Source organism: Lepisosteus oculatus, chromosome 2 (genome assembly GCF_040954835.1).
Source record: "Lepisosteus oculatus isolate fLepOcu1 chromosome 2, fLepOcu1.hap2, whole genome shotgun sequence".
NCBI classification, from domain to species: domain Eukaryota; kingdom Metazoa; phylum Chordata; class Actinopteri; order Semionotiformes; family Lepisosteidae; genus Lepisosteus; species Lepisosteus oculatus.
The window spans coordinates 50,197,652-50,216,793 of NC_090697.1; the positions used below are offsets into that span (position 1 = coordinate 50,197,652).

General features: G+C 38.1%; 1 long non-coding RNA gene across 1 annotated transcript; it reads left to right on the top strand.

The window, feature by feature from the left end:
* The first annotated feature begins 287 nt into the window (after positions 1-287).
* Positions 288-17,272, top strand: LOC138225985 (uncharacterized). Its single transcript, XR_011184319.1, has 3 exons — positions 288-457; positions 15,229-15,275; positions 17,230-17,272. It is a non-coding gene; the product is annotated as an uncharacterized lncRNA (long non-coding RNA).
* The last annotated feature ends 1,870 nt before the right edge of the window (positions 17,273-19,142 follow it).

Sequence of the window (19,142 nt, forward strand, 5' to 3'; positions counted from 1 at the left end):
TCAGCACCCAGGCACCTTATTTACTTCCACACCTAGTCTCTTGGTTGTCTAATCTTATTTCACAGGTACCACTTCTTTGTTCTTTGTTAACAATGCTCAGATTCCTTTCTCCTTTCTCTTCCATAATTCTGGCATTTGTGCAACAGTGTTTCAGTTACAGTATGTCCTCATGGAATAACTCCTCTACTTCAAGGTCATATTTTTCAAGTCAGACATATTATATATTCTATAATCGTCTTCCTTGCTTACTATTGATTTTTCTGTCCATCTATTTCTGACCACTTTATCCAATACAAGGGAGCTGGAGCCTAACCCAGATATACCCTGAGATATACACTGGAATAGAACACCAAGGTACACACTGAGAAAACACAGACATACAGTACACATGCACACACACACTCACTTTGGATTCTGGGAGGAAACTGCAGCACCCGGAGGAAACCACTCAAACCAGGTAATCCTCTACCATACTTTTCTTAGCCATCTGCTCCATAAAACTTTTGGTCCAAAACCATATATTTTGTAGACTGAGCTACCTCAGCTGTTTTGTTTTATGCTCTCCACACTTTAGAGATCTGCACCACCTCTTCCATATTTAATGAAAACTCTGTTGCTCATTTTGTATATAATCTATCCCTCTCCTGCTTCATATCTGTTGCCACTTTCACCCTCTCATATTTAGCAGCTGGCTTCCTTTCCTTTCTCTCCTACATGCCTTGTCCACTCACTCGTCTCAAACATTCCCTTGTGGTGTAAGCAGCTACCAGAATCTAACGCTCTCTCTAACCCCTACCATAACACTCTCTCTGTAACCACTGTCCTGTGCCTTCTTAAAACACATGTACTGTGACTTGAAATAAATGTGATTTATTTATCTTTCGTGTGATCTATAAACTACTCGTTTTACTATTTCACACTCTCTATTACAAATCAGGTTACAAAATCTTTAGCAAAGCAATGAAGCGAAACATTTTAGAGGATTTGCACAAAACAGAACCTAAGAGATTAATCAGAGAGATGAATCACAGAACCTAAATTACAAAACCACTTTTTTATGAAAAGGAAACCTTTCAAAATGATGAAGTTTTTTTTAACTAATGCAAAATTAAAAATCCGTGTTAAATATTAATGCCTTTTCTAAATTACTTTTCTTAAGTATTCAACATATTGTTAATGAACGTTTGATCGGTACTTGATTATAATACATTTATTGCTGTTATATTTCATTATGATCTACTGTATGCTCACTTTTGTAAAAGGAAAATGTACTTCATTCATTGAACTTGACTGTATGTGAGCAGCTCCATTTTAGGTTTGGGTTACCATTTAGAGCTTTCACCAAGCACCGTGACTTCTCTTTAAGATTGTCCTGTATGTCACCAGAGTGTCTTAATTTTATTATCTATCAGTTAATTCATCTGACAGTGTGTCACAGTACGTGCTAACACACTGATATACAGCATTTTTCCAGGGACCCACTGTGATTCTTCAGAAAATAAAAAAAATGCATCTTTAAATATATGTTGGCAGTAGGTTATTAATAGGTAGCAGACAAATCTACCTCCACCCTTTCCCCAAACCTAGAAGGTTAGCGCTAACTTTGCCATTGGCACGGTTTTCAGCCAGTTCACTAAATCAGGCGGACTCCTTCCTTCCTGCTGGGGTCACTTGCTGAGTTTATCATATCATTTATGCTACATCTTTGTATCTCCTAGGTTACATGCAATCTCTTCATTAAATTCTTTTTTGTTGTTGTTGCTGTGGGCGTTCTGTGTGAAAGCAAAATCAATGTTTAAAATCATGAGCTCCAGAGACCCTAACTTTATAAGAGTATATTGTAAAATATTATATTTAAGTTTGAGTCCTTTAATATATTATCATTAGTGTTCTGACAGTTGTGGAATATTTAAAACATTTGGATAAAGTAGAATTATAAAGACCCATTCATTAATATTTTCTTGCTTGATTTTCCTTTAGCTCTACTTTGTAGAGGCAGGGCAAATGACGTGCACAACTCATATACAAGCAACAGTTAAATTTATATCTAATAGTGTTTCAAAGGAAGTGTTTTCCATTAGACCCACTTTAAGTCCTTCACCAGAATTTCTCTTAGATTTATTTGTGGGGGGTTTTCCATGCTACAGAACTAAAAAATGGAGGCATCACAGCATGGGCTTAACCTTTGTACTTTGTGAGTAATGTGCTGACGTCACGCCTTCCAGATTTAGGCATTCCTTGATTAAACCATCACGTTCTTGTGGGAAAAAAAACTTGTAGTGAATGCGAATCATGAGCTTCTACAAGTATGGCTTGATAGCTATGTGCCATATCCTTTATTTAATTTTGTGTAAGATGCAGATATTCACTCAGATATTAATTCTGTACTGTGTGTCTGTCAGACTATAACTAAAGTCCACACCCATTTGTAGCATTTCATGAGCTTATCACCACCAGCTCAGTTTTACACATTTTGCTTGCTTCTCCACTGACCAAAAAAACAAAATAAATAGAACATTTTTATTTTGACAAATTAGATTCTCTTCTTATTAATTATTGAAGATGCATCCATGAAATCAGTTTTTTACGGAGTCACAGGCAGCTCAGATGGCACACAGACACAAATATGATAAATATACTGATGGAAAAAAGAAATGCAGCACCTCTTCCTCCACACTCTGGCCCTCCTGTCTGAATGGAACAGGCTGAAGAGTGACTCATCCATGAAAAGGACCTGATGCCACTGCTGACGAGTCCATCGCAGCCTCTGTCTGGACCAAGCCAGTCGGTTGTAACGTCTAGGAGGTGTAAGCAGAGGGCCTCTGACAGGTCGCCTTGCTCTAAGGTCAGTAGCATGGAGCCTCACTGTCCTGTCACTGATGTGGGCTTTGTTTCTGCCGGAAATTTCAGCAGCAGTATGGGTGGCAGATGTTTCAGATGGACCAGTCTGATGTGTCGGTCCTGCTCTGGTGAGGTCACTCTAGGGTGACCGAATCTTGGATGGTTATCTGTACTGCTGGTCTGCTGAAACCTTGACATGCCTACCAGCAGCATGCCAATGGCCCTCTCCCTTGCTTCTGGTGACATTCGAGGCATTATGGAATGCATAGAAATGCATAGAAAACTGACTACTGACCTAAGTGTGGCCTTTCTCTTGCAGTGACCTAAGCTTTGAATTAAGGCCTTTTTAAAGGTGACCTGATCAGGCATTGTTCCACCTGGACCTCAATGGGTAAAAGTGCACCTAACGAGCTTTCATGTGATTGGCAAGTTGCAATACTTCACTGCACAAGCCGTATTGCTGGTCAGGGGGCTTAAAACAAATTGACAACTTTTTGGGAAAGTACATAAGCTACAGTATAACTATAGTATTCTTGTTCCAGAAAATGGTGTGTTTCTTTTTTCCATCAGTATAGATACAAGGGGACCAGCAGCAAAAAAAAAGTTGTAGGCCAGGCATCAGGAACTCTAAACTTGGTCCTGTACACTAGCTGCGTTTTAACATGTTTTCTACATTCATCTGATGTCTGCCTGCTCCTCCTGTTCTGTGGTCTTCGTAGTCAATACTATAGTCTACACTGGCAGTGTGCACAGAGGGTCAGCAGCCCAGTAGAGTGTGAGGCCCCACTTCCTGCTCCATTTCTATCTGTTTCTTGTCTATTTTTACACATCTACTGTATGTCTGTTAAGTAGAGAAATAAAAAACACATAAAGCTACAGTATGTCCTGCAATGGAAATTATTTTTATTTTTTAAATTTTATCATCTCAATGTCCCAAAGGCTCATGCCCTCAAAAAAATGTATTGGATGCTCGCAAGACTGTTGATGAGACTACTAGTTTTCCAGATCAGTTGATGAGGTCAAGGGCAGGGAAAACAAAGACACAAAGGTGTTAAACCCCATCTTGGATCCCGTTCGCTTTCCCTGAGTTTATTTCAGTTTAATTCCAAAGTAATATCAAAGATATTATATGCTTGCAGCACTGAGTCCCTGGGTTCAATTCTGGACCTGGGGTGCTGTCTTCATGAAGTTTGTATGTTCTCCCTGTGTTCATGTGGGTTTCCTCTTGCAGTACAAAAATATACTGGTAAGTTAATTGGTTTCTGGGAAACTTAGACCTGGTGTAAGTTTGTGCATGTGTGTGTGTCTATCTGCCTTGTGCCTGTTGCTTGCTGGGTGTGAGTCTCTGAGACCTGCAACCCTGAGCTGGAAGCAGTGGTTAAGAAAATGTTTGGAAGTTTCACAGAATCAACAGTATCCATATGGTATTCTTTATAACAAGGAAATAATTGGTTCAGAAGTTGAGGAGCTCCTATTACTAGCACTGGGACATAATAGGATTGGGGACAGAAACAGTATAGATCACCAGACGCTTAAAATTGTAATGTGAGTGTAACACTTACAGTATGTGTCAGAAGCAGCGTAGATTCATTTTAACCTCTAAACCCAATGTGCCGATCGTGTGATCTCTTAGGCTTCACAGGGTTCTGTATGCTAAATAGGCAGTTTAGCTTTAGGACCAAGTAGGTCAATGGAATCTTAAAATCTCTCAATTTAAGATACAAAGATCTTCAGATTTTCCATTAAATGTTCAAATCTGTAACAGTTTTCTCTGGATGGAAGCTTGAAACTGCACACAGTAAATTGTGTAATTTTGGATGGAAAATGTGTATTGTGCTAAAAATTGCTTTATGTATTCTTTACAAAAGCCCCAAAGTCCCTCTGATTAAAATCCTACTGAAGCTGAATCATATTAAAAGATACTTCTAATGCCCCATGTGAGACATAGCCTGCTTTTGTGATAAAAGTGGGCCAGCTCATTATTTGACAGCATATGAAATTACCTTACCTACCCTTTCTGAGTGTCATGTCAGACTCTGTCAGATGTTTTTTTCATGTTTTATTTCTAACTGCTTAATCCAATTCAGGGGTTGCAGAAGAGCCAGAATCTATCCAGCAAACAACAGGCTCAGGGATGCCAGTCCATCACAAGGCACACACAGACATAAACACAAACTCACAGCAGTGAGCCAACAACAGAAGCCAAAGACACAAACCTACCAATTTGTCTTTGGAGTGGAAATGCTAACCACTGCATCACCATGCTGCCTGTATAGAACATATGTAAAGTTAATTTTTCTCCTAGATTTCTTAAATAATATTATTTTATGTTTATATTTCAATTTTGAAAAAGGTTATGGTATCTCTAGTTCAAGTTCAAGTTCACATTTATTTGTCATTCCAGCCATATACAAGTATACAGTGTAATGAAATATCGTTCCTCCTGATCCACAGTGTAAATACAGACAGTACAGACAGGACACTGACATATACATAGTAAAATATACACAACACACTGGGGGGTTTTAAACCCTGTTTCTGGAGTTGGAGTGGGTGCAAGTAGATTCAAGGGTGTTGAGGAGGGCAAAGAGTTTATGGGAAGGGTGGGAGGGGTCATCTACTATACTACAGGTCCTGTGTAAGCATCGTTTGTGATACAGTAGGTGACAGAAATGGAAGGGAGGGAGGCTCCAATGATCTTTTCAGCTGTTTCCACAATCGTTACAGGGTCTTGTGGTCTGAAGCATTGCAATTTCCAAACCAAACAGTGATACAGCCGGTCAAGGTGCTCTCAATGGTGACAGTAGAAAGTGGAAAGTGTAGAAAGTGGTAAGAATGGGCAGGGGAAGGTTTGCCCTCCTCAGTCACTGCAGGATATAGAGACATTGCTGTGCTTTCTTGGCTAGGGAGGTGGTATTGAGGGACCAAGTGAGGTCATCTGTAATATGTACACAAACAAACTTGGTGCTTCTAACTGTCACAACATGGGAGCCGTTGACGTACAGTGGGGAGTGATCACCGTGGGCCCTCCTGAAGTCAATGATTATCTCTTTTGTTTTTACATTAAGAGATAGGTTGTTGTTTGTGCACCAGTCCACTAGTTGCTCCACCTTCTCTCTGTATGGTGACTCATTGTTGTTGCTAATGAGGACCACCACATCGTGTCATTGGCAAACTCGATGATGCAGTTTGAACTGTGCTTGGCAGTACAGTCATGTGTCATCAATGTGAACAGCAGTGGACTGAGCACAGCCCTGGGGGGTTCTGGTGCTCATTGTGATGGTGCTTGAGATATTATTACTGATCCAGACTGTCTGAGGTCTCTCGGTCAGAAAGTCCAGAATCCAGTTACAGAGGGAGGTTCGAAAAGCTGAATTTTTCTGTTAGCTTCTGGAGGATGATTGTATTAAAAAATAACTGCTTGTTAATTAAGACAAAATTTGGACAAAAATATTTGGACAAAAGCTGCATTAACATCCAGTTAATGCAGCATGGCAGCTCCGTTATTAGTATTGCTGCCTTGAACTGCTGAGGCCCTGGGGTGCTATCTGCATGCAGTTTGTGTGTTCTCCCCTTGCTCTTGTGGGTTTTTTTCAGGTGTAACAATACTTCCCACAGTCTAAAATACACACTGATAGGTTTTTGGGATTTAGGTAAAATTGACCCTGGTGTGAGTGTGTGTTGGCCCTGCGTTGGATTGGCATCTAGTTCAGGGTGTATCCTGCCATGTGCCTGTTGCTTGTAGGATAGACTGTAGCTCCCTTGCAACCCCGTATTGGATAAAACCATTATGAAATGGATGGATGGATAGAATATCCAGTTTAAAAAATAAGCTAAGTCTAGATCCTGTTTCCTCTTCTTTAACTTCCTTCCTTCTTCTTTAACTTTAATTTGTATATGGCTGAGTATTAAAATTTGATTTACATATTTCATAGTCACTGAACAATGACAGATTGTTTTCACCCCTTCCAAAAACAAAATGGAAATGCTGACTCACATTGTCTGATCAGTAGCGTATTTATGAAATAAACCATTAGGTAGAGAGAACAGACAGTGTGATGAGAATATTTGTGTACTGTACCTGCATGTGGTGGAGGTGTTCAGCCTGAAATAAGCCTGAAATAAGATTAAAGAAAGGATCTTCTTATTTATGTGAGAAATGCACAAGCATACTGAGAGGATGTGCAATTATCTGTTTTAATATTCAAACTTGGCAGGAGCGAAATAATCCAACAGTTCCTGAAATAAATTTATATTATCGACATTTTAAGATCTTAGTAAGGAAAACATGGCTGGTTGTGTTATGCTCAATAAATGAAAAAAAAGGTTAATTCATAATCTATTAAGAGCTGTTTAGTATGCAATTAGGCAGCAAATGTAATAGTTTGAACTGGTCTGTACTCTGAAGTTGTTGAAAAAGAACATTTGAAGCATTTCTGATCTTGAATACAATGAGCATTTCTGAAATACAAAAAAAAAAAACAGTAACCAAAGTCTAGTAAGTAAGCAGACCATTTAATGACATCACTTATTCCAGATCAAATGGAATGAACATCAGCAGTTGCAGAAGTTAATTGTTTTTATTTTTTTTATTTTAAGGCTTGACACATTGTGTTGGATAGCCTAGTTGATAAAAATACAGTTACTTTAGTTTTAGTTTAGGGTTGTGTGTACAGTACATACAGTACATACAAACACTGAGTAATTTAGTTACTGTAAGAAAAATATAATCAACATCTTGTGGTTCAAGAGAAGTGTAAAAACAAAATTTATTTGTAGAACTGAGTGGAAAGTTAACATGCTTGATTTGTAAGCAGCACTTAGCTACGTTTCAAAGACAAATTGCAATAGTTGCAGAATTGAATTATTTTGATGTTTTTATATCACTGTTATCTGAAACCATCATTCTGGTCACACAAAATCCCTTTGTCCAAAACGTTGACTTTTGCTGATTTTTAGGTTAAAACCACTAAAGCTCCGCTAAATACAAGATTTTCACTGCATAACACTTATTATCAGAGGAGCTGATAAAAAATGATGTGTATGAGTTATCAGTCCATTAAATATAATTACAGGTTAGGTGGACCACAGAGGCTTTGAAACTCATATTTCAATTCAGCAGTTTATCCATATAATATACTGTACATCCATCTCTTGGTTTACAAAGATAATTCCTTCCTTAAAAACTGTTTTTATTTTAAATGCCTGCATAAGTCAATTAAATTCACATTACTTTACTTTTAAACATGTACTTAATATACTAATAGCCTGTTTTTTGCAAAATGTCCAACAGCAAAAACGTTCTGAGTCAGAGTACAGTAGACAAATGTAACTCTTCCATCTCATCCCATTGAAAACCTCAGTATAAAATTAAATGAAAGTAAATTTTAATCTGTCTTCAGAGAGCCAGTGGTGTTGACCCAGTCTGTCATCCTGGTTGGGTGATAATATCTGTTGAACTCTTCCTTACTGCAAAGTAGTATGACAGCATATACACTTAAAAAGAAATTTTCTTTTAAATATGACAAGATGGTTTATATTTCTTTCATTTCATTAACAGGAATTCATTAGGGTGCTTTAGAAGAAAGGTTTCCTTCCTCTTTGAAATATAAAAGAGAAATAACAAAGGGCTCAGAAAATATTGTTTATGGAAAAAGCTCTTGACCACACAGAGGAATAAGGGATACAGTAAAAGCTCCTGAGAGAAGACTAGATATACAAAACGTCTTTTGCTCACAGAATACAATTTCCAAGGACTTTTAATTAAAAAGAAAATATTTTTAAGAGAAACAGTCTTAGAAAACTACTATTCAGAACAAAATAGCTTTTTTTCTGCCTTTGTACTAATAATGTGGTGTTTGTAAACCTGTTCTTGAGACATCTGTTTTTGTATTGAAATGTTGGTCTTAAAATTCCTTTATAATAATCAGTTTCACAAAATAACAATTTTGTTGCTCATTTTAAGTTTATGTACAGTACAGTACAAAGGTCAACTTATTAAAACTCAACTCCTGAGCATAATTAATGTTGTCTACATTTTCATAATGAAATCTAAATAAACCCTTCTATTGGAAAAGTACAGCTATTTTACAAATTTGCATTTTGCCCATTTCACCGCTGCTGCTTCATCTCGCAATTGATTTTCAAAACTATGGCTCTGATAAAGCATGTTTGGCCTTGGACAGGAATCCCTGGGTCCTTATACCTTTAAGCTTTCCATGTGAAGTCAGTTTTCAAACCCCAGCCCGTTGTACCTTTCACATCTACCTCTGTTCCATATCGTTGTTTTCTTTCTCTCGGTTACACCCAACCTACAGTATGTTTTCTCTTCCATTCCCTGCTCATTCTCTTTCAAAATCTCAATCTACTCACTAAGTCTTAGGCCCCATGGTTTACTTTCTTCCTCCGTGGTATTTAACTCAACTCCCAGTCTTTCTTCTGACTCTATCCACAGCATCATATTTAGCCCAAAAGCATCACTTTTGGTGCCTTTGGCCACAGTTTCCTCCTTTTCAGTCCTTGGTGCTTCCCCTGAGCTACCTCTTTGGCCCAGGGTCTCCCTAGCACCCTAAACATAGTTCAGTCATCAGGTGTCCTTTGATCTTTTATGCCCCCTGGTGTCCAAAACGACTCAGCGGCCACTTATTTCTTTCCTCCACAACTGCATATTAATCTTTCTACTCAAAATCCCTAGTTTCCCGTAAATTCTCATCCCACCAAGTTTCAGGCTCCAGGTCTATCCAGTCGAAATCCCTAAATATACAATCTTTTCTCTGCTCTGTTCTGACTATTCAACTTTGGTCAACAGCATGCTATCCGACTCAGTTCAGTATCTTGAGGTCCGGATTCCAATCTTGCTGTCCCTGATCCCAGTTCCTGTGGCACCAGGTCCTCCTGGCATCCCAAATCTTGCTCTGTCAGTAGGCATCCTAGAAAGTCTTCTCTCTCATCTGTTCCCTGGTGTCCAAAATAACTCAGGGACATCTCCTTTTCCTCAACCCTTTCCCACTACTTCTGCAGTTCCTCCCTCAAATGCATCTAACCTGTTTCTCAGTTCTCCAGTCCAATGTCCTCAAAAGAGCCAGCATTTTCCCTCATCCCAAGCATTCTGTTGCAGCTCCCTTCAATAAAGATTTCTCCCTCTGTTCAGCCACGTCCTTTCCTACTCCCCCTAATGCCTTGCTTACTCTGCCTCCTGTTCCCCTCTCTCTCAGGCAACAAATCTTACAAGGTGCAGATGTTAATCTTGGCCATCTTTTATTGCACTACACTGACTCCCTCCAAAGCCAATTGTCTGTTGACTGCGATGTTCTTTCTATCACTCTCAAATCTTCTGACTTTTATTCCTCTTCTATCCTCACAATTTCTAAGTTCCGTCTGGATTACTATATTTTCAGAAATATTTTGTGTTCCATATTTCATGACCATCACCAAGAAATGGATGATGATATGCATAGAATATTGGATGTTTCCATCCGTTTTGGGAGCTTATGTTGTTTATCATCCAGAAATTGCATTGCATTCTTAAATATTCTGGAAATACTTCCCTGATAACTGACTTTGTCAGCCCCCCAGAATTCATAGTGATTTTCCCCTTCATTATGCCACCATTGACCATGCCATTTCTCTTATGAAGAAACCAGGGCCTTCTCTAAACTCCTTTAATTCCAGACTCAAAACCTTCTTCTTTAGAAGAGCCTTTACTTAACTGGTTCCATTCTTCACCCCTCTGCTTTTCTTAATACCACCATCCACAGTTTCCTCTGTATATTGTAATTGTGTTTTTATCTTGTGTATTCTTTGTATTTATTGTTGTTGTCATTCTGTAAAGAGCTTTAAGAAGCCACCTTTAAAGGCGCTATATAAAATAAAGTTTATAATAATAATTATTATAATTATAGTACTTTTATCCACAATTAATTCTTAGACCTGAAGTTCAGCTGATATGAGTGCTGCAGTAGGAGTGGTGTCCTTTTTTCACAACTGTTAGTATTTTGCCCATGGTATCTTGAAACTGGGACTTTTTCCTGTTCCAAATACATTGCAGTAGTGATATGATATCTATCTGCATCCATGACTCCAGGAACAAGTCAAGCATGTACCCATTTAAAATATCTTAGAGGTTCACTGGATTAGTTTATCCCTTAATGCTTTTTTATGCAATTAAAAGTTAACAATGCATTATAATATGGTTACCATACCAGAGCTGCTGCTATATTTCTGCACAAAACTATGTCTCAATGATCTCTAGGGACCATCAAGACAGCCCATGAAGGTTTATAAGAAAATATACTATATATACAGTATACTATATACTATATATAATATAATAAATAATATAAGGTTTTTTAATCGTACAATCTCTTTAGTCAGAAAAATTTTTTGGTTTTGACCTTCTGACACCCCAAAGTGAACATATTTGCTTACTGTACAGCTGACTCGCTTCTCATTTGAAAGGAACCTTTAAGAACAGATCCTGCTTTTGTATAAGGCAAAAACGTGTTATGGTCTAGAAGTTATTTTTAATGACAAAATATAGAACTGGTGGGTGCAAATGAGTTCTGCCGCATACCAGATAGTCTAGTTTGCTAATTCAAAACACGAGAACTCAACATTTGCTGATCTGAATATGTAAAACATCTGCAAGATGGATAACATGCAACTCGACAACATTCTTCACCACAGTGACCACAATTCAACCCAAATGACGCAAATCAGTATCTCATAAAAAAAGTAAGGTGACAAACAGGCAAGGGGGTTGCTTCCTGAGTTAATATGTAAGATGACTGGCTAGGGAGGACTGTTTCAACACTGACAGAACTCATACAATCTCACTATGTTTTCTATAGATTCTAAAATTATACTACATTTGGGCTTTGCAGAATGCATTATTTTTAGCAAGCTGAAGGGTAAAAAATAAATTTTCGTTTAAATCATAAAATTCTTCAATCATTATGATGACATTTATGTTTGTTCCTGTTTTTTTCTGTTTTAGGAAATTAGAACTTCTCTGTTTTGACCCCAGTGTTTTTTGTGTGGGAACATTAATCTAAACCAGTTTAATGCATTCTCCAACCCATAAGCAGCATTTTACTGAAGTCAAAATGTATTACTTTGCATTTTGTTATGGTTGTCAGATTTTTACAATTTGTGTGATTGTGTTGCCTATTTTGCTTTGGTTATTTTCCATGCTACCTACAGGATCTGCTCCCACAGAAATGGAATTGGAAAATATTTCTCAGATCTGATTGTAAGCAGTAGTGATGCTAAAGAGCTCTGACATACAGTATTCAACCTAAAGAAATATTTTTCAGAAACAATTTCTGTAAGAGACTCACAAATAAATATCTTGAGGAGGTAAAACAACAAGTGATCATTAAAAACACTAAATAAATGGATCAATAATAAAAGCCAGACGTGAAACTACCAAACAATGCCTTTCTTGTCCCGTAGGCTGTGCAAAACGTAATTGTTGCCTTACAAGTGTTGGACCATATATTCTCTTCTTAACTGAATTAAAAACTAGAATGTGAAACATTGCTTTGGCTTCACCTTTCTTAAAACTAAGAAAACAAGCACAAAGAATCAAAGGTTATGAATTGGCTGGGATGAAAGAGCAGTTGCAAAAAGTCATGCAACAAACTGTCATTGGTGGGGATCGTCAGAGTCAAGAAAAGCACAATACTGGTGCAACTGAGACAGTCTGTCAGACTGAAGAAAATGTTATCTTTTGGGTACAATAACAGTTTTATTTACAATATTAACAAAGAAGTTATAATGCCTCTGCTTTAATTAAATCTACACTCAATATATGAGCCAAGATTTGAAATATTACAGTACAGTTTGCTTTCCTTGGATGCACTTTGCCATGTTTGTCTTACACATTGTTTCCGTCAGCAGGGACTCGTTTCTTGTTTCAGCCAGGTTCTGTATATGATTTTGTGAGGTTTCACTGCATGAAAGTGGTTTGCCCTGTGGTTTTCTGAAACAGCCTAGTGAAAAGAAGATGGGGTCAGGGGAGTTAAGAGCTGGTTTCATAACCCGGCCACCCCCCCATTTCCTCTAGCCCTTTCAGGATGATAAGTGAGAAGAGGCCCTATCACGATTAATGATGGTTTCTCCTCAGTTATGGTAAGAAAAGAGAGCTGAAGGAATTTACAAGACGTCAAATCCACTGTATACTAAAGGAACATTTTAGCCTATGACATAAACAGTTTGCAGGTTTCTTTAGTTTAATGCTCAAACTCAAGATTAATTAGGGCTTCTTCTACTTCTTTTTCACAGCCTTAGTCCCAGACTGTCCTGGGGTCAGCTGCTTTGGTTGCTCTTCTCCACTTGTCTCTGTTGAGCACATCTTCCTCACTCACTTCACATACCTCAATATCTTTTCTCACACAATCTATCCATCTCCTTATAGGCCTGCCTCTTCTTCTGTTACCTTCCACCTCAAATTCCATTACCCTCTTTGTTACTTCCCCATGTCCTTCCTCATGATATGTCCATACCACTGTAACCTTGCCTCTCGCATCTTCTCAACCAAATCCACCACCCTACATCGTCTATTGATTTCTTCATTTCTGATCTTATCCTTCATTGAAATCTGTAGAATCCATCTCAACATCCTCATTTCAGGTCTTCTCATCAAGTTCTCTTCCCTCTTTCCAACTGCCAAGCATTCAGCTCCATATAGTAGTACAGGTCTAATCACAGTCTTGTACATTTTGCACTCTAACTTTCTAGGAATTTTCCTGTCACAGATTATTCCAGTTATTTCTCTCCACTTGTTCCATCCAGCTTTCACTCTTTGTTTTACTGCCTCCAGTGTTTCTCCTCCCTTTACCAGTTTTGATCCAAGGTATTTAAAGCCATCAACTTGTTTCAGTTTTCCTCCATTTGTCTCCTCAACATTGGTCATAGTATCTCCTCTTCTCTCCATTACCATTATTTCAGATTTTTCTGCATTCATTTTCAGTCCACCCTTTTCCAGACTCGTCTGCCATTTAAACACTTTCTCCTGTAGTTCTACTTCTGAATCTGCCATCAGTGCCACATCATCAGCAAAGATGAGTTCCCTAGGCACTTTTGTTCTTACCTCCTCCGTCAGTGTGTCAATAATGTTTATGAAAAGGAAAGGACTTAGTGCTGATCCTTGGTGTACTCTAACTGTGATTTCAAACTCTTTTGTCTCTCCCCGTTGTGTTATCATCTTCGTAGTTGCATCTCTATAGGTTGCTTGAACTAACTTCACCATGTTTTCTGGTACTCCTTTCTTCCTCAAGCACCAATACACCACCTCTCTGGGCACACGGTCATATGCCTTCTCCAAGTCCAGAAAGGCCACATACAGCTTTTTCCCTTTCTCTAGTGTCTTCCCCTGTAACTGTCTCATCACAAAAATGGCATCTGTTGTGCTTTTCCCCGCTGAGAATCCAAATTGTGAGTTGTGGATCCTGACTATCTTCCTGAGTCTCTTGTCCAGAATTCCAAGAGTAATTAGGGCTGATGATTATTATTGACAGCTTTCTCTCCTCACAGTAAGAATACGTTGACAAGCATACATTCCTGCCAAGTTCAGGCCATCTTGTTTTCAGATTTTCTTCTATGTGCTAAACAAATGAGTTAATCTGACTTTTGATTCATTCTTTCTTACGGGTAAAAGTTTGGTCGAGACAGAACAAGTGAACAAAATTGAAAGTAGATGTGTAATTAAACATTGTTCCATCATTTCAAAATTTGAACTCCCTATTTCCATGTGCCTGTACTGTATATATTTTTTGTTGCCAGGTGTAATGTCATACTTTGCTAAAGCAAAACCACATTTGAGATGAGAGAAACATACTGTGAAACTTCCAACCCGTACCTTTCTGAAAGCATGTTGAAAACCACTGAAACAATCAATGCGTTTTTTAACAAAAAAATTCAGAAATATTTTTTTTCTGCTCTTGCGGCTGCAAAGAAAGCTGCAAAGCAGCGGGATGAGCTGGCTTTGACACCAGTTACTTCATTGTCAACCCATCACCCCGCACCTGTTGCCTCAGAAGTCAATTACACAGAGAGGTGAAGCACCTTTAGTTTACAACCGTGTCAGTTCCAGGTGTTTTTTAAGACAAATACTTGGACCAGACAGAGCTCGAGGCTCTGTCACTGAGTTTTAACTTGGAAACCCCTCGAGCCTTGATCCAATGTTTCCCAAGTTTTTTTCACCACATCTCTCGGGTCACTCCTTGGCTTCGTTGTCTACAGTGTGTTTCTTGGCTCTCACCCTTGCTTTCACCTTTGACAACTCTCCCTGATTCCCCATGGCCTTTTATCACCTTGTCCCTACTAACCGGCTTTTGACTTGGACTGAAACTTGACTTCGACTCCTGGATTTGCCCTTTGCTACAGACTGATCTTCCCTGTGTCCCAGGCTGCCTACAGCACCACACCCCCATGTGAGTACAGCTCCCTGCTCAGTTCCCTCCGGTGCACGCTGCCCACTCAGTCTGGTCTCCGGTGTGCTCAGCACAGCTCTATGCAGTTCCCTGCCTGCTGCCTGTGGGGCTCCCCTGTCTCAGCTCCCCTCACCCAGCACTTGGCTTTTCTTTCCCTCTCAAGATCATGCTGCTAGTCCCATCTCCATAGCACGGCACTACCATTGTAAGATGATACACAATTTTTGGCATGCATTTCCTGAGCTTCTGTTTTTGGCAGTTTTGTAATTGTTTTGTAATTGTCACAAGGGAAAATTAAAAATAGAGGAAAAAGAAGTGACACAATGTACAAGTAATTTAGTGTTGTATGTTAAAGTGGCTACCCACTGGATTCAATCATTTAACAATACATTTGACAATTTTAGCTCAGAAGTATGTAATCTATCTAGCCTATTATTTTGTTAATGTTAATAGTAAATCGAATAAGACATTGAGTACATTTGCCTTGCCCGTTTTTTGTGCTCCTTTTGATTAATGATACAGCTAGCAACTTGCCAGTCACAACTAGTAACCCACTAAAGCTCAGCACGTGGTCAGTTACCTGGATGGGAGCCTCCTGGGAAAGGTTGCTGCTGGAAGTGGTGTTAGTGAGGCCAGAAGGGGGCGCTCACCCTGCTGTCTGTATGGGTCCTAATGCCCCTGTAGAGTGACAGGGACACTGTATGTTAAGACCATACTTATATTTATATAGACCATACTTAGATTTCATATAAGAGATTTTTAAAACTAACGATTTTTAGCTATCTGTTTCTACACCTTTTCTTATCCGGCTTATATAAAATAATCTTATATGTCAAGCTTGTAACTTCACTTAAAGCTTAACACAAAATTCTAAATCTCTGGCATTTTGCTGAGACCATTATGTTAAATTAAAACTGTAGTCTGGAATCACAGACCATAGAAATTAGAAGATTGAATGGGAAGACTGGAATAACACAAATGTTTAAAAATCTCCAAAATCAAGAAAAAGCAGTAATGCAGTAAGTCAGATGGCCTGCACATACAGTATATTAAGAGCAGAGTATGTTCTGCAGTGGGTGGTCTTGTTCTGTTGTTCTGACAACCAGTGCATTACTGTAACAAATCAATGCCTTAAAAATTATCTGTTCTGTCAGAAATCCCGTAAAAGACCATAACAGAGGATGGTAGTTTAGATTATATTGCCCCTGAAATAATTACATTTAAACATACAAGATAATGTACTGTAAATGACCGAACAGTGAACAAATGTAATGACTCTGCATCATTACTGTATATGTGGTCCAGTAGCACCCAGATAGCCTCTTCCCCTGATAGTTCTGTCAGACAGACTAGTCTATCCAAATACAGTAGAGAGAATGACTTAGAAGGCCGGTTCAATGCAAATTAATTGTATAATATGCAGCCATGCTATTCAAATATTTACAACAATCAGTGTACCAAATCCCAGACATGTTTTAAGAGTATATTAAAATATTAAGAGTACAAAAATGTATCATTACTTTGTTGAATTATATTATTTTAAATACAGAAAAAGCATTGGCTTCTTTTTGGAAACATTTTGGATATAAGTGTTTAAAACCAGCTTTAATTATACAGCTAGAAAACTGCAAACTCTTGTGAAAACAAATAAGTTTAAACAGCTTAAGATAAACACTAACAACAAAGGAGATTATCCATATCTGTAAAGGTTACTCTTTCAGCACTACAATACATTAACCCAGGCCTACAGTATTTGGTTTACAAAGATGTAAAGATAACCTTGGACAGCTTAGTCTTAAACATAAACTGTAGGTGCAAAAATTTTACATAAACTACAAGGTTAACATATAAAAATAATTGATAATAGCCAATCTTTTACACCTAGAGCTCCATACTTCACAATTTCGTTTAAATGCGATTTTTCTTGCAGTTTCTTTCTTTTGCGTTTTCTCAGTATGAATGCAGTCCATCAGTGCATGATTCGTTGGTTGGTGAGACAATTATTCTGCTGAGTGTCAGAGCAAGGTAAGAATCTTTCCCGAAAGAACATCATGTAAAGCGGGAATGAGAGCAAATGGGCTCTCCCCCTGGACTGGACACTGCTCCAGGACAGGAAGCGAATCTTACCACTGTATAATACAGAAACAATGCATGTTTACATTGTGCCCCCCTCAACAACACAGACTCATGCCCCATCACCTGCAGGATAACTCTTGCTGAAAAACAGGAAACGATGTGAAACTGCTGCCATTTCACTTACCTGCGGGCCTAAATCTCTCTGCAATTTTGATTTGTAACATTGATAAATAGCAAATTGATAAAGAGAAACTATGGGAAGAAAACAGATACTTTACGTGTCAATTGTGTGTAAAAACACACACACAAAGGAATGCATTGTAGTATGCATTTAGTAAGAAATCTTGATTTATCTGTACAATTCACAGCAAAACCTTACATTATTGTCCCAGATGGAAAATAATACACAGGTAAAAAATGTAACACAATACATTTAACACAACATGAACTCATTAACAACTAAGGCACATACTGTACATGGACTGTATGATGAGAAAGAAAAAAAAAGCTTGTATATAAAAAAAAAGGAAAATACACTATCAATTGTTTAAATTAGGCAGGTCAACAGCAATATGAAATAAAAGATAACTTTGTTCTTGTCACAACCGCCAGTCATCAGAGATTAACCCACAAATGAGCTAACCAGTTCCAGCAGTGGACTAATCACAACAAGCGCTGCCATACGTGTTAAACCATCACCACCCGCTGTACCGTTCTACACTCAGCTCTATTTAAACCCTCGAAACTGGCTACACTCGGTATTGATTTCTTTCCTAGAGAGCTCCTGCCTCACCCCCTTTTGAAAACCTCTTTGCACTTGACAATGAACTCGCCTGTCGATTTGGATTGGACGCCTGTGTTGTTTCTGCCACTACTCTCTCTCTCGTCTGCATAGGATCCTCCTACTTCCTCACTTAGATTCATTACAGTTCTAGGTAGTTTTAGCAACCAGAATAATTGAGATGATAATTTAGAATAACTTTTGGGTAAAATAATTTTGTCTGGGATAGAGGGAAATTTTACCTGTTATGCAGTTCAATATTTGGTCAGCTGTGCAAAACATGAAACACTTTATGTTTATGAATAGAAGAAGAATTAATGTCAAACTTTATCAAGCAATACCCAACAGGCATGTGTTTAAGACGGTTCTTTATCGTTCTCTTTTTCAGTCAACATTTTTAGATGACTTTCTTTCTCTTGATTGTCACTAAATGGAATCTTCATGTTTTTTTTCCAGTTTATGAGCTTTGTCTTCTGTTTTTTGTTTCTCACAGTGGATGACTTGCCTCTAAAAAACACTAATGGAAACGTAAATGGAAACTGTGAACATATTTGATAAGTAAGAATTCTTGTGTGCTTAACCATGCTTCCTGACACAAGAAAGCAGTCAAATTTATGGAAAATTCACAATGGAAAGCTTCAACAACGTTTATTTTATGTACAACAGATCTAATCTTAATACAGTACATGTAAACTCACTGTGGACAGCCCCAAACAGCTGCTCTCTGTGAAGGAGTGGCATACACAAACAACTTTCTAAAAATATTTTTATTATTACCATATGGTTAGTTTTGTTTCAGTTGGGCATTAAAAGTTCTGAATAAAATGTTTTCTCAAATAAAGAAACAAAACATTTTTAGACAGCTCCAATTAGCCAAAGACCCAAAATCTTGTAAAAAAGTAGTGTAAAATAACAGCATCTCTACAATGATAAAGAGGTCATCTTTTTAACATTTCTTCCCTGAAATGCTTTTGAGTTATGAACTCCTGGAGCTCAATGACCTGTGTAGT